We start from the raw sequence: 12,486 nt of genomic DNA, 5'->3' as shown, positions 1-12,486 counted from the left end.
GAGTCAGGACAACCTTAGACTTCAATCAACCAAATGATCAGGCAGGATTTTATAAAGGATACTCGACAATAGATTATATTCACACTATCAGTCAGATGATAGAGAAATGCGCGCAATGTAACCAACCCCCGCATATAGCATTCATTGATTACGAGAAACCATTTGGCTCAGTGGAAACCTCAGCTGTCATACAGGCATTGTGGAATCAGGGTGTAGGAGTCTTATGTGACAATACTGGAAGATACCTACAACGACTGCGGAGCTACCATAGTTCTTTGTAAAGTCAGCAATAAAATTCCAATAAAGAAGGATGTCAGGCAGGGAGACACGATCTCGCCAATGCTATTCACCGCCTGTTTATAGGAGGTATTCCGAGGCCTGAATTGGGAACAGTTGGGGTTAAGAGTTAATGGAGAATACGTAATTAATTTGCGATTCGCTGGTCACATTGCCTTGGTAAGTCATTCAAGAGATGAGCTGCAAAGCATGATCAATGAGTTAGGCAGAGCAGAACGGTATGTCTTAAAGTTAACATGCAGAAAATCAAAATAATGTTCAGCAGTCTCGCAAGGGAACAGCAGTTCACAATTGGTAGCGAGGTGCTGTAAGTGGCAAGGGAATACGTCTACTTAGGACAGGTAGTGATCGCTAATCCCGATCAGGAAAGGGAAATAACTAGAGGAATAAGAATGGAATGGAGAGCATATATGGCCAATTTTCTCAGATCCCGACTGGCAGATTGCCAATATCCCTCTAGAGAAACGTATGTAACAGTTGTATCTTAGCGCTACACACCTACTGGGCAGAAACGTAGAGGCTAACGGTAAGGGTTCAGCTTAAGGACAACGCTGAGTGCTATGGAAAGATAAATGATAGGTGTAATGTTAAGAGACCGGAAGCGGGCAGAGTGGGTGAGGGAACAAACTTTGGTTAATGACATCCTAGTCGAAATAAAGAGGAAGAAAATTCAGGGGGGCACTTTGCTGACCTAAAGTGCGGTGAGGCGAGAGCTTTTAGCGCGGTGTTGCTGCTTATGTTACTGATGTGTGGTTAAGATGTTAATTAAGTACACAATTTTTTGTGAATCTTAAATGCTGGAGACACTGGAGGGCGTTTGGGAGGCATCCGTCTAATTCGACGCCTTTCCGCAAACGCTCTCCAGCGTCCTAGACAAGAACTACTACATATGTGTGCAGTAAGTAGCGTGGTCGTTAGCACACTCGCCTGCGGGACGGAAGGATGGTGGCTCGAATCCAATCGTGCACAAATATTTCTTTCTTATCGTGTTGAAGAGCGTAACGGACGGACGGACGGTATGACGTCACTTCCGTCGTGACTTCCGGTTGTGCAGGGCACGTAATACGAAGGCAAGATAACCGCTGGTCCTTAAGGGCAATGGAGTGAATTCCAAGAGAAGGCAGGCGTAGGAGGGGATGGCAGAAATTTGGGTGGGCGGATGAAATTAAGAAGTTTGCGGGCATACTTTGGGCGCAGCTGGCAAAGGAAAGGATTAATTGGAGACACATGGGAGAGGCCTTTACCCTTCAGCGAGCGTAGTCAGGCTGATTATTATTATTATTATTATTATTATTATGATACTGTTACAGTGGACTCTAATATAATTTGGACAACTAGTTTATTCAAACTGATGCAGCCTCGTGAACATAAGGCCTTGAATCCACAGAAAGCAACAGAAATATTCGGTTCTCTTCGATTTCTAATCGCCGAGATTCGACTGTATTGTGCACACAAAATACAATTCGTAGCATATAAACGAAGACTTTATCTCTTATGTGTCTTTTTTGGCGGTTGCACAGTGTGGTAGAGCCGCTTTTTGAAAAACAGCGTTTTGGCATGTCTGGGGTGCTGTCCCATGGGGCTGGTGCTGGCGTGTTTATAAACTCACCTACTAACAGCGGTTGTGATGTTGGTTCCAGGCACGGCAAAGATGGGGGCTCCTTGTGTGGGGTTCATAGATGAAATTGACGCGGTGGGACCGAAAAGAACCAACTCGGTGCTGCACCCATATACGAATCAGACCATCAACCAACTGCTCACAGAAATGGATGGGTATGACATGCTGGCTATCAGTTGTGTGTGTGTGTGCTCTTCTTAGCAGATTTTAATGTCTTATATGAGAAAAAAAAAACTTTGAGGGGCGCCTTTTCTTTGTTTCAACTTTGCGAAATCCTTGTCATGTAGTGGCTATGTTACACTTTTGAAACTTGATAAGCTCATTGATTTGGTTAGGGGGTAGTCTTCAACACTTTAAAGCATTAATATTGCACAAAATGAGATGAGAGGGAAAGAAGTGGTTGGATGCAAGCGCATGTGTTCAATTCAAATGGAATTTGCTGACCGGCCAGGCATGCAGTACTGGTGTACTTCTTGCAACCTTGGAAAAGATAGGACATGAAAAGAAGGAAAACATGCCAAAGTAGAACTCCTCAGCAAATGCTAATTGAATGCAAGTGCTTGTGTGTGTCGCTTCCTCTTCGTCCCGTGCTTGTTTGTGTGCTATTAATGCCCCAGCACATATGAGTGCACTGTGTCTTGTCTCATTCCTTCTTTTCGCTTCCTTTTATCGAAACACACTTGCCATGTTCTCACTTCTCTTTTATGTGCAATTTCAGGCAGAATGAATGAGTTATTGTTCTTGGCGCTACTAACCGAAGGGACGACCTTGACAAGTGAGTATGACATTCTATTGCCTGCTGTTTTATAATATTGTAATTCTTCTGTTTCACGGCGAAATCATTAAAAAGGCTGCCAGGTGTGCATTCAGAAAGGAGTTTTGTGCGCAAATTTTTTGGTGTGTGCCAATGACACTGTGCCTCACTTTGGCAAGGACCCCACTTTTCTCTCTTGTGGCACCATCCTTGGCTGTTCTTCACTGCAGTGTAGAGTGACGAAGCCACAACACCACCAATTTCCTAATGCAGTCAAGAGTATCGAAGGTGAAGTGATGTGAAAAGCTATCATCAGAGGCATGCAGTGTGGTGCACTGCACGTTAGACAGATCAAGGTGGCTTTCAAAATGGACAATGAGTGCCAAATTTGGCCGTGGCGTGCGCCGCAGGTGTCCCTTGCATGTTCCCTCACCATGAGTGCCCAAAGTACCCATAAATGTTGTGTTTCAGGACAACCTTAAACATGAAATCAGGACAACCTTATACTTCAATCAACCAAATGATCAGGCATGCTTTCGTAAAGGATATTCGACAATAGACCACATTCACACTATCAATGAGGTGATAGAGAAATTCGCAGAATATAACCAACCCCTTTATATAGCGTTCATTGATTACGAAAAAGCATTTGACTCAGTGGTAACCTCAGCACTCATGCAGGAATTGCGGAATCAGGGTGTTCACGAGTGTTATGTGAAAATACTGGAATATATCTGTATGGACTGCACAGCTACCATTGTTCTTCATAAAGTCAGCAATAAAATTCTAATAAAGAAGGATGTCAGACAGGGAGACACGATCTCGCCAATGTTATTCACCGCCTGTTTATAGGAGGTATTCCGAGGCCTGAATTTGGAACAGTTGGGGTTAAGAGTTAACGGAGTTTACCTAATTAATTGGCGATTCGCTGATGACATTGCCTTGGTAAGTCATTCAGGAGATGAGCTGCAAAACATGATCAATGAGTTAGAGAGGCAGAGCATAATGGTAGGTCTTAAAGTTAACATGCAGAAAACATAAATTATGTTCAACAGTCTCGCAAGGAAACAGCAGTTCACAATTGGTAGCGGGGTGCTGTAAGTGGCAAGGGATTACTTCTATGTAGGACAGGTAGTGATCGCTGATTCGGATCATGAAAGGGAAATAAGTAGAGGAATAAGAATGGAATGGAGAGCATATGGCAGGTTCTCTCAGATCATGACTTGCAGTTTGCCAATATCCCTCAAGAGAAAACTATGTAACAGCTGTATCTTAGAGGTATACACCTACGGGGCAGAAACGTAGAGGGTAACGAAAAGTGTTCAGCTTAAATTAAGGAAAGCACAGCGAGCCATGGAAAGGAAAATGATAGGTGTAACGTTGAGAGACCGGAAGCGGGCAGAGTGGGTGAGGGAACAAACGCGTGTTAATGACATTCTAGTCGAAATCAAGAGGAAGAAATGGGCTTGTGCAGGGCATATGTAATGCGAAGGCAAGATAACCGCTGGCCCTCAAGGACAACGGAGTGGATTCCAAGAGAAGGCAAGGGTAGCAGAAGGCGGCAGAAATTTAGGTGGGCGGATGAAATTACGAAGTTTGCGGGCATACGTTGGGCGCAGCGGGCAAAGGGCAGGGTTAATTGGAGAGACATGGGAGAGGCCTTTTCCCTGCAGTGGGCGTAGTCAGGCTTATGACGAGCGTGTCCTTAAACCTTACCACCCTCCCGCTGTGACTGATTACGGGGCTTACTGGGAATCTAAAGAACCTTTTTCGTACCGGTTGAGAAACTCAGTTACGACACTCGGCTGTCAGTCCCTGCAGTGGCCTCTTCGCGGAGTTGAACGTGCTGTGGCGTGGCCCGTAGTAGCGGGGCTGTCAGCCATCAGGTTTTCCGTCCAACTTTAACTGGTTTGTTACGCTTGCCTTTTAGGCAGCGCTGAACACTGCGTCTAAATACCGCACGCTCATAATTATGGTTTTAGTTATTCCTCTCACCGTGTGTGCCGCCTCCCGCAAACTTAACGTCCTCGAGAGCGTGACTTGGACTAACTCTAGCGCCGCGAAGCGGTGGCCGCTGGGTCCCTCTGCTGGGTCCGAAACAATGCTCTCAGTGTGCTTGCGGCAGTTAACCATCACTAGTGGATCATTTTTTGTTTGACTGCCATTTAGTTAGTGGCCGATCGCCTTGGAGAGTGCCCGATCGTGCCTGATCGCCTTTAGGCTGCGGCATCCAGCACGCGTCTATACGTTGTGGTTTCATTATCCCGACGGTCCGAGATGGCGAATGAAGCGAGGTAGATGTAGAGTGCAAGCGTAGCTTGTACAGATGCCCGTACATTTAAAACATAGCGGCTTATGGTGTGGAGCCAGCGCCCTCTTTGAAATGCGTAGACAACTAAACAATGACGTCATGGTTAAAAACAATAACTTGACGTCACAGCCACGCGATTTCTGGCGGGGAAAAAGTCCTGGAACGTCTCGAGGGTCAGCGTGACGTGCTAGAGGACGAAGAATGAAGACACGTCGGGTGCAGATTACCAACGCGATTTTTAGGTAGTCTTCTTCTTTCGCCTTCGCCCCGTGTGTCGTGCTGAATTTCAATGTTTTAGCCTACTAACAGACCCAACTATTTGTCTTAATGCCCTACAGGTACAGCTGTAGGTATGGTATGGTTATAGCTCCTTGTTTGAGAGCTGTTCTTGAACGTCCGAGTTCGTTAACATTTGGGTGTGACAGAATTGTGTCAATCGAGTTTACCTCACACAAAAAGAGAAAATAATGCAGATTTCATAATTTACTAGTAGAAAACCACTACAGAAGATTTGGAATAGTGGCGCAACAAAAGGTTGCTTAACTAACCCACTATACGAGTTAAAAATTTGCATGCGCAGAGAACGAGCTAGTTGCCTGCTGTTCAAAACGGAATAATAATGCTGTAAATAGCGCTGCACTTTCCCAATGAAATTAGGCCGGCCTTTTGGAACACACAAGACAAACATGTTCGCCAATAAAATAAAAAAAATACGCAGACCAAATGAAACATAAAAAAACACTCACAAATTGAGAAAACAAGCGAAGGTACTGGAGAATGAACAAACCGGAACAATGATGAAAAGTAAGCGCACAATAAGACAGGGCAAGGTGGAATAAGTGGAATAAGAAGCTTATATATACGCCCAATCACTGCCAGGTGCATACTGATCATAACGTTTCTTCACCACGAACTGTTTCATGCAGTTAACACAAAACACAATGATTCAGTAGTATCGCAGGTGTCTGGAAGTTAACAGAATTCTCTGCGGAACGTGTACTTCGTACAAACTTAGGCGGTGATGCGAAATACGCATCTGACACCTTCCACACAGACGACACATTTCTGGCTTGCATAGCCACTCAATGAGAACAGCATAATGCAGTACCAAACGACTGCAGCCCCCTACCGTTGCAATGTGATGCCAGCGGAGCAGTTCTCACGTTGACAGTTTCCTATGGAGCACCAGCTCTTCGCACCCTATGCGCTCTTCGTGTCGAAATACAATGTCTTTCTTAAGGCAGCAGCGTCAAAACCGTACGACTGGAACTGTGACTGGCACGCGCTCACACGTAGACGATGAGAAAGTAGCACGAAGACAAAATGTAACCAAGCACTTGAAATTAATGTTGATAGAAGGCAAACGGCCTAACGTAACGAAGTCACCAGACGACGAAATGCGCCGGCTAGGTGCGCTGGCCAAGGCTGTGAGGGAATGCGAACATAAATATTTTCTTTTATAAAAAAAGCGTCCGGCTTTACAACCAGAACTAAACCATTTGTTTTAAATCGGTAACTGGAATAGTGTTTTAAATGGTTATAAATAACAGGTATGTCACCATGGTAGAGAGAGGGCAGGTAGATGGGTTTCTTGAAAACACAGAGTGAACAAGAGTAAGGGAAACCACAGGGAGTTTGCAAGCTTGGCAAGCTCCCTGAGGCTTCCAGCTCCCTTGTTCACTTTTAAAGAAACACATATACCTGCCCTCTCTAGCAAGCTACCTGAGGCTTCCTTCTTTTTTCACTTTGTTTTGCAAATAGATCACCAAATAGTTTTATTATTTTTGTTTCTCGACTCATTCGGAACTTACGGACCATTGAGGACGTGGACTTCATCCCACTTCACTGACTTGACCGGACTGCTTAAACTCTCGTTCCTTACCTCTGCTCTTCGTCTCTGCCCCCTCTCGTGCAGGTATTCGGTGCTGCTAACCCCTTTCAATAGCACGGAAGTTGAACGTGCAAGCTGCCGGAAGAAATACGTGCGCAAGTTACCCAGAGGATGAGAGCCTCGATTTCCCCAATCTTTCCCGCTCAGTGCAGAGTGGAATTCGTCGCTGTTGTCCACTGACGAACATCTATATGCCCACGGGAGGCACCCTTTCTCAGGGCTGCACCCCAGACCATGGCATGAAGTGTAATCGTCGTTTTGAAGGAAATCGTAGCAAATGTGGTGAACTGAAATACAGGCACATCCACTACTCCGTGAATATCGTGGCATCTTTGAGCATGCTTGCATGTATGGAGCATTCGTTATTCATTGTCACAATAAAGAATATGAAATATATATTGTCAGTGCCGTAATAAAGCCTCATTTGAGCGCGGAAGTGCAATCGGAGTTACGCTGGAAGCTGCCAGTGACGCCGGCAACCAGATGGCGCTTGGAGCAGCTTCGTGTCCCCCTGTGCAGGAAAACAGCACGTCCATGGCCACATCGGTAAGTTAAAGTGAGGTGTTGAGAACGGCGTCAGAAAGTCTCCTCCAGAAGCAGCCAGCCTGCCATATCAACCACCTGGAGAGCACCCGGGTGTCATGTGGCTGCAGTCATGGTGTTTTGCCGTGTCACAGTGTGGCTCTCTTCAATCGAAAGGAACGAGTGGTTGAAGTTTCGCCACTAAATGTTTCACATCATCCCACGCGACGACGGGTCGGCCAGTGAACCTGCGCGACCACGGGTCAGCTAGAGTTCCTGCGCGAGGACGGGTCTGCTAGAGCTTTCTCGCGACCACGGGCCGCCTAGGGGGTTCTGCGCCGGCTACGGGGTCCCGCGTGGCTACAAGTCCCGTGGGGTTATCGGTCGGCTAAGGGGTGTGAGGTTATGGGTCGGATAAGGGATCTCTCGCGACGACGGGTCCATTATGGGTCTCGCGCGACGGCGGGTCGGCTCGGAGTCCCGCGCGACCACGGTACCGCGAGATTACGGGTCTGGTAAGAAGTCCTGTGGGGCTACGCGTCGCCTATAGAGGGTCCTGCGCGGCTACGGGTCCCGCAAAATTGCGGATAGGCGAACAGGTCCCGCTGGACGCCGTGTCGTCTAGGGGGCCTAGCGCTACTGCGGGTCAGCCAAAGGTCCCGCGCGACTATGGGTCGATGAGAGGTCCAGCACGACCACGTGTCTGCAAGAGACCACGCGCGACAATTGGTTTGCTAGGGCGCGACCTCAGCCTGCTAGGGGGTCCCTCGGGACTACGCGTCAATTACGGGGCCCCTTGAGATTGCCAGTTGCCATGGCTACGAAATCTGGCGCGACTACGAGTACGCTAAGAGGTCCAGCGCGACCATGGGTCAGCTAGAGCGTCTCGCGCTGCTACGGGTCCCGAGAGATCACGGGTCGGCTAACAGGTCTTGCAGGATATAGTGTCGGCTAGGAGGTGTCGCGCGACCGCGGGGCTGTTAAAGGGTACCGTGCGACCACGGGTCGGCTAGGGGTTCCGGGATACTACCGGTCGACAAGAGGTCACGTGCGGGTACAGGTCTCATGAGATTATGGTGTGAGGGTTGCCCAGGAGGCGAAAGTGGTCTTGTTTATTAGAGGGCTGCCGGAGAAGAGATTGCAGCAGAGCGGCGGCGGCAGCTCCGACCGAGGTCCAGGTCTCCAGCGCTCACTAGCACGTGCCCGCGACCCTTATTCGGCACTTGGCCACCGCCGACCGCGCGGGTCGCTACAGGGCTCCCCCTAGACGATGAATCGGTATGTGTCAAAAGTGTTGTGCAGGGCGCCCGGGGTCCGTAGGCGAGGCTCAGGCGGGATACTCTGGCTGGGGCGTTGCGGCCGAGCTTTCGGTGGACGGCGAGGGATGTGCAGTGGCAGCTGAGGAATATGGGTCAGCCTGCTAAGTGGACACTGGGCCGGTGGTTGTGGTGCTGCAGCTGACGGCCGGCGTATGAAGTGCGGCGCAGCAGAAATAGCTAGGGGTGTCGGGGGTCGCGAGAGTCGCGCAACTGTTGCCGGCCCGAACTGCCCCGTAACCAGGTGGGCGGCTTCGGGAGGCGTAGTGAGGTTCGAGGCGGGGGAATGGCTGTGGTGGACTGCATGTGGCTGCTGTGACACGCTCACAGCCAGCCGTGGGCTGACTGGCTTGAACGTTGCGGGTGGCCGCACGAGTGGCGCCCTTTCCATGGGCCCCGAGCTCTTGATGAAGGAGGACGCGCCGGCGAGGTAGCGGCTTTCGGAGGCGGTCTCGGCACCGTGGCTGCAACCGGGGGCACATCCGCGAGCCTGGTCTGCCTAGGCAGCATGCTAGACGGCGGCTGATGAAGCTGTAACGTGGCTGGAACCTCAATCTGCTTTGGGCGAGAGGCTGTGGGCGGTGGTCTCCCGTCGAACTTGCGTTTGGCGCAGGCCGGTCCAGTGGTGTCAGGGTTCTTTGAAATTCTAATACAGGTGGGGAGCAAGAAGGGCCTACATCAATGGCCTGGTTTGACTTGACAAGTGCTGGCATCGGTTCAGGGTCATTTTCAGGCAAAGAAGGGCGGGTGACAATCTCCAGGCTTGGTACTGCTGTCATCGTTTCAGCCTTCTTATCCTGCTTCGTGTGATTTTTGTGCGTTGCGGACCGATGGAGGGGCTGGGGATGTGCCTAACAGGCTTGGGCTTCTCCAAGAGAGCTCTTTAGCATCAGCTGGCCGCGGCTTCGACGACGCTGCAGAGGCCTGTTGAGCTGTTGGCTGTTTTTACGAGGCAGACGGGGAGCCCGAAAGCCGCGAAACGGATGCTGCTGCAGAGCGTTCTTTTCCGTCAGGGGGTGGTGGCGAAAACGTCAGTGAAGGGTGATGTGGTGGGGACTGGGCAGAATTTGTCTCTTGTCGGGAACTATTGCAATGAGGCGCAGCAGGGGCATCATTCGACGTTGTCACCGGCGGACACGAGGAAGCGCAAGGAGGCAGGGCCAAAGACGCGCAGATGACAGTGGTGGGAGCAGGATGTGCGGCAAAGCTCGTGTTGAGCTTACCTGGTATGTCGTGGAGAGGGAGGGTCGGGCCGGAGACGCTGGGCAAGAGTGACGGGGAGGCGGCCAGGGGCTGCCGAGGCGGGTAGTGTTCTGACGAAGGCGGCGTGGGCGAGAGTGAGCCTGGTGTGGGGCCAGATGCTGGCGGCGGCGAAAGCGGCTCTGCTGCGTCGGAGAGCTGCAGCTGGACGTAGCAGGCGCCGAAGTCGTCTTGCTTATGACCGACAGCCCAAAACAGGGCAGGTGAGTCGGCACAGCAGGTCGGGTCGGAGGATATCGCAGAGGACTGTGTGTTTGAACGGCTGTATAGTAATGCCGTTCATGTACAGCGCAGCCTCGAACTGAGCGAACCATCTGCCAACAACCTATGGCTGGAACGCCGAAAATCGAAGCCGGGGTACTGCCAGCCACCATCCTGGAACGCCGCCGGGGAATAGAATAGAATAGAACTTTATTTACATCACTATACATGATGTAGGAGGCCTGCAGAAAAAGCTGCCAGTAGCCAGCTTGACAGGGCCGCAGGCCCCCTGCATTGGCAGTACTCAGTGGAGATAAATAGCACCTAAGTGGAGATAAATAACATCGTCCGGCCGAAGCCGATGTTGGTTGGTTGGTACATACCCACTACGGTAAGATGGCACATACCCGGAGGAGGGGCCACGACACAGGCGGTGAATTGTTATTGTTGTTGTTGCGTTCGTGACATGGCACATACCCACGACGGGGGATTGGCCAGGACTCAGTGGGGAGACCCCATAGGATAGTGTAAACTGGTGCCAAGCTAATGATTGTGCCTTGGGTGAAATTTACGAGTAATTAAAAATAAAAGTGAAAACAAAATATCGGGAGAGAATATCTGAATATTAAATATATGAAAATACTCAAACGTTCTTTTAAATGCGGAAATTTTGGAAACAATTAGCAAGGGAATCTGCCGGTAGCTTCTATGTAATTGTGGAGGTATTCATAAACTTAATGCAAGGCAACACCCCTGGCGCTCGCGCCGAAAGAGAGGAGGAGAGGAACCGACAAAGTGAGTACCAACTTTGTAATGGGAATTTCTAGGTGTGCTCTCCTCTGATGTGCAAACCTCCGGCATGAGAGTAGGAAATGCTCCAATGTTTCGACTTCACCACAAGCCGCACAAAGGTTTGTGGGACTGAACCCGCATCTACATAAGTGAAGGTTTAAACGGAGAATCCTGCACCGCATGAGTGTCATCGCTACCTCACACTGCCGGGTTTTACATGCACGGGCCATCCATGGGTACATGGGATGTTGGTAGTCAACAGTAGAGAGTAAGGGATCGTTACACGTGGCGGTTATAAACAGAAAACGCTGAAATCGAGTCATTCCGAAAAGAAAAAGATTAGGGGCGCTACAGTCAACAGGGGCATTTAGAGCTGATTTTGCCAAAACGTCGGCTACTTCATTTTGTAAAATACCACAGTTACCTGTTATCCAAACGAAGCGCACCTCTGTCACCGATCCTGGAATAAAAAACTTTAGTTAGCGTCTCAGAAAGGCGTTTCGTGTGGACTCCAGCGACAACAAAACAGAGAGACAATCTGAGAGGAATATCACCTGGGAAACAGTTAAGGGAATTTTCAAAGCGGCCAGCCCAAGATCCATAAACTCTGCTAGAAATATGGTTGTGTAATCCGGGACTCTAACCGAAAAGTTTCACGAGACAGTCTATGAAAAAATACCAAACGCTGCCTTCTGGCCGGCCTCAGACGCATCTCTAGCAATCACATTATGGTGCGGGAAATGGGCAAGGTGATGAAAGAGGAGTCCAGTTAATGTCCATGCATGCAGATGCTTCGCATTAGGTGGGAAAATATAATCAAAAGCAATTTCCACAGAGGACCCTGCCAACCAACTCCGCATACAGAATTGAGATCCACACCAATGTTCGATAAAAGGTTCTGAGTTAAAACAACTTGAGGGAGGCGGAACCTTGGCCAATGAGGACTGAGAAAGAGGGCTGGGTGCGAGACGAAAATAGGAGTAGCCACACCAGGAGCCACCTCAAATGCCCGCAAAAAAGTCCTGACAGTTAAAAGCTGAAAACGGGAGTTAAGGTCGGGAATACGAGCCTCTAGGTACAGAACTGCGGTGGAAACTGATTGAGGGAGATCTAGGCAGAGGCGCAGTGCGCGCCTTTCTTACGGCAGCAACGGATGTAGCTTATATTTAGGGAAGCCAGAAAAAGAGTATGTAGCCAAATTCCAAAATGGGTTTGACATGGCTTTGTAAAGAAGTACAAGCGTGTCCGGCGCATGCAGAATTTTTTATTACTTATTTGCAACAGCCTACCTAGTGCACGCTTACCTTTCTTAACGTTAGTCTTGATGTGGGGCCGTCAATACATACTGGCATCATAAATAACGCCTAGATACCTTAAAGATTTCAACTGAGGTATGCTGTCCGAGCGATAGCGTAGCGATATAGTAGCACAGTGCTTTTGCGCACATTTAATACCAAATTTATTGTATCCAGACAAACCTCGAGCGCATTGAGGTAATCCTGGAGAGAACGATACAGGGCATGA

At 49.3% G+C, this 12,486-nt stretch overlaps 1 long non-coding RNA gene across 1 annotated transcript; it reads left to right on the top strand.

Annotated features, from left to right (window-relative positions):
• Nucleotides 1–1,938: 1,938 nt before the first annotated feature.
• Nucleotides 1,939–7,229, top strand: LOC144094584 (uncharacterized). The gene is made up of 3 exons (XR_013306523.1): nucleotides 1,939–2,070; nucleotides 2,634–2,690; nucleotides 6,896–7,229. It is a non-coding gene; the product is annotated as an uncharacterized LOC144094584 (long non-coding RNA).
• The last annotated feature ends 5,257 nt before the right edge of the window (nucleotides 7,230–12,486 follow it).

The sequence above is a fragment of the Amblyomma americanum genome, chromosome 6 (genome assembly GCF_052857255.1).
Source record: "Amblyomma americanum isolate KBUSLIRL-KWMA chromosome 6, ASM5285725v1, whole genome shotgun sequence".
Lineage (NCBI taxonomy): Eukaryota > Metazoa > Arthropoda > Arachnida > Ixodida > Ixodidae > Amblyomma > Amblyomma americanum.
Note: the sequence above shows the minus strand (reverse complement) of the source record. Positions and strands in the feature narration are given on the sequence as shown.